Source organism: Musa acuminata, chromosome BXJ2-4 (assembly GCF_036884655.1).
Source record: "Musa acuminata AAA Group cultivar baxijiao chromosome BXJ2-4, Cavendish_Baxijiao_AAA, whole genome shotgun sequence".
Taxonomy (NCBI): Eukaryota; Viridiplantae; Streptophyta; class Magnoliopsida; order Zingiberales; family Musaceae; genus Musa; species Musa acuminata.
Genome location: NC_088341.1, coordinates 19,817,858 through 19,821,695, shown reverse-complemented (window position 1 = coordinate 19,821,695; position 3,838 = coordinate 19,817,858).

Here is a 3,838-nt window from a genome sequence, read left to right as displayed (position 1 = left end):
CAAAGATAAACGCAAACCAGAGATTTAGAGTGGTTCGGTCAGTCCTAACCTACTCCACTTTTGGCTTCCTCCACCGACGAGGTTGCCGACGTCAACTAGGGGCCTTCCTTCAATGGGTGAAGGCCAAACTGCCCTTTTACAGTTTCTCTCCTTTTGACAGGCTCAGGAGACAACCTTTACAGACCTTTCTCTCCTCACTTTACAACTGAAAACTTGAAGAACAGGAGGAGACTTAAAGGCTTTACAATCACTTTTGAGCTCTTAGAATCACAGAAAAGATCAAGATTTCGGTGTAGGTCTGTATCTTTTCAGTGTTGAATGGGTGGGGAATTTATAGGCCCCAACCCAATTCAAATTTGGAGCTCAAAACGATCAAATCCCGGAATTCCGGGATCAGGCGGTTGCACCTCTTGACTGGAGAGGTTGTACCGCCTGGCAGAGCTCGAAGACCGAGCTCAGGCGGTGCCACCTCTCTGCCAGGGAGGTTGCACCGCCCAGTCTTGCTCGAAGACTGAGCTCAGGCGGTGCCACCTCTCTGCCAGGGAGGTTGCACCGCCCAGTCTTGCTCGAAGACTGAGCTCAGGCGGTGCCACCTCTCTGCCAGGGAGGTTGCACCGCCCAGTCTAGCTCGAAGACTGAGCTCAGGCGGTGCCACCTCTCTGCCAGGGAGGTTGCACCGCCCAGTCTAGCTCGAAGACTGAGCTCAGGCGGTGCCACCTCTCTGCCAGGGAGGTTGCACCGCCCAGTCTCGCTGGGAGGCTTAGCCCAGGCGGTGCCACCTCCTGGCCTGGGCGGTTGCACCTCCTGGTGCAATCAGGGTCCGAATGGTTCATTCCATTCGACCCAATTTCAATCTTTCAGGGGCCCAATTGCCCCAAGATTAAGCCAATGGGATCACCTCCCATTTTCCAACTTAATCATCGTGCTAACTACGATTAAATCTAAGACAACTTCTGCAGCTTTACTTCGGTGCGTCAATCGCTCCTTCCGGCGAGTTTCCGGCGAACTTCCGTCGATCATCCGATGAACCCTCGGTGATGCTCCTGCGGACTTCCGGCAAACTCCTGGACTTTGCGACGATCCACTTGGCAAGTTCCGACGAGCTTCGCTTGGCAAGCTTCTGGACTTCTCGGATCTGTTCTCGCAGAACCTCCGACGACCGTCCGAACTTCCGTCGAACTCTCGAACTCCCAACGTGATCATGAACTTGACTCCGGTGCAACTCCTGCTGCTTGTCTATCTTTCATCGTAGTTAATCCTGCACACTTATCTCAACACATAGATTAGACAACAAATGACAATTGACTTCATCATCAAAATCCGAGATTCAACAGATACAAATGAATCACTTATCAATATATCTTTTTGAAATATGTTTTAATGTGATGTTGATTTCCATTGTTATTTCTCGATTTTGATTAAATAAAATCATGTTTGATTTGAAGAAATGCATAATGATGTAATATTAAATATTTTGATTGAAAATTTTATGCATGAGATTTTAAGTTATACATGATGATAAGCATGTGTTATTTTCATAAGTGTATTTGAAAAACTATGGCAAAAATGTGCCTGAATACATGAACTTGTTAAGATTATTTTTCAGACTTTCTTGATTCAATGATCAAATCACTTAATTGCCATGATGATTTTACACTATTACATGCCTTAGTAACATGTTGAAAATTATGTGTTTTGGATACAAAAATTTTCATCATGAGCATGTTTTATCTTAATAATTGAATTTAAAAATCTATAGCAAAACCATGTCCGAATGCATGAAAGTGTTAAATTTCATTTTCGGATTTTCTTGATCCTAACAATTTATTTTTGAGAATCTATTGATCTTGATGGTTTTATGACGAAATTCATTTTTCGATCCTAAACGTTGATGCATGTTTTTATTTGGCATAAAAGAAAAGAACATGCATGTATGAAATAAATCACTTGAATTAAAACAACTAAAAAGTGGAAAGGTTTCTTCTTAAAAAATTTATTTTTTTGACTTTATTAATTTTTTAAAAAGAGAAATTAATGAATCTATTTGTATTACTTTCGTTAATCTCTTGAAAATGATCTTGATTTGATGATTTAAATGAGCTTTATCTTGATTTTTTGAAATTTGTAAATTGAGATTTCTTATGCTTAAATCAAGATTTTATATGCATGAATTAATATCTTGTTCTCTTACAAGATTGAATGAATTCTATCTTTTTCATAATCTCCTAAGAATTCTTTCTGTTATTTATTTAAGAAGAGATTTATTAAAATGAATCACGGTTTCTCTTGATTTTTCAAAATTATAACTTGAATATTCATTTTATAAATCAAGATTATTTATATGTTCTTTTATGACATCTTTTAAGGCTTATGACTTGAATTTTGTTATGTGAAATTCTTTGAATGTATGAAATACATCTCATCACCTAATAATTCTTCTTGATATTCCTTATGTGATGATATGAATATTTGAAATATTCATTAATTTGTTTTGATGTATACAAATAAGAAGTTTTGATCATGCATGGTAGGATGTAATTTGACAAATTTGGTACCATCATGATGTAAAATAAATGATGATTTAGAATCATGCATTAATGATGATTTTATATTTTGGTATGATGCATGCAATAATGAAATATTCATGAATTTGAAATGATATATGCAATACTTATGATAATGATGTACATGATCTATTGCATATGATGTGTATCATGAATGCTTTAAATGATGAATGTTTGATATCATGATCAACATGTAGATAAATGCTTAAAAATTTTAATGTTCTTTATCATGTATGATATGCTCATTAATGATGATTAATTTATTTTTCGGTAACGTACATGAAAATTAAGGTTTTTGAAATTGTGTATGTTTTAATTTGAATATATAATGATGCACAAATAAGATTGATACTTACCTTTATCATAATCTGAAAATTGATATAAGGGTCTTCCCTTCTTTTTGACAATGACAAAGGGGGAGCAAGAATTTCTAACGTGGACATCATGAAAAGAGGCAAACTAGCTAGCTTGCATAATTCAAGACGAAAGCAAATATTCCACTTCTCAAAAGAGAAGAAATTACTATCTTGAACATCACCGATAATTGCTAGCTTGAAATCTCAAGAAAATACAAAAATATTCTATCTTGCCTATCTCAAGATGCTAAACATGCTAAACTTGCACTTTGCAACAAAAACAAAATTGCGAGCTCAAACATTGCAAAGGAAGCAAAAATTTGCTAGCTTGCAAACTTGCATATTTAAAGAAGCAAGAGTTGCTTTCTTGAACATCTCTAAATTGCTAGCTTGCATGTTCTAAAATGTTGTAACATTGCTAGCTTGCAAGATGTAGAGCTTGCTATCTTGAATATCTTAAGAAACAAAAATTACAAAAGTGCTATCTTGCCTATCTCAAGAAGCAAAACATGCTAACTTGCGCATCTAGCAAAGTTGACAAAATTTACATATTTCAAGTAGCAAGAGTTGCCTTCTTGAACATCTCTAATTTGCTAAGCTTGCATGATGTAGAAGTTGCTATCTCAAAAGAAGCAAAAGTGCTATCTTGTATGCTGTAAAACTTGCATATCTAAAACTTGATAGCGTGAATGTTCTAAGCATGATGTAACACTTGCTAAATTTTCTAGCTTCAAAACTGCATGATGATAAAACTTGATATTATGTTTTTCATACAATAAGTTGAATTAATACTACAAACACAAGAATAGTTGAACTTTTTCTTTTTGTTGATGACAAAGGGGGAGAAGTATGATGTTATGCATAAGTTTATGCATAAGTTCATGATGACGTGTTGTAAGTAAACTCCAGGAGTTAAGT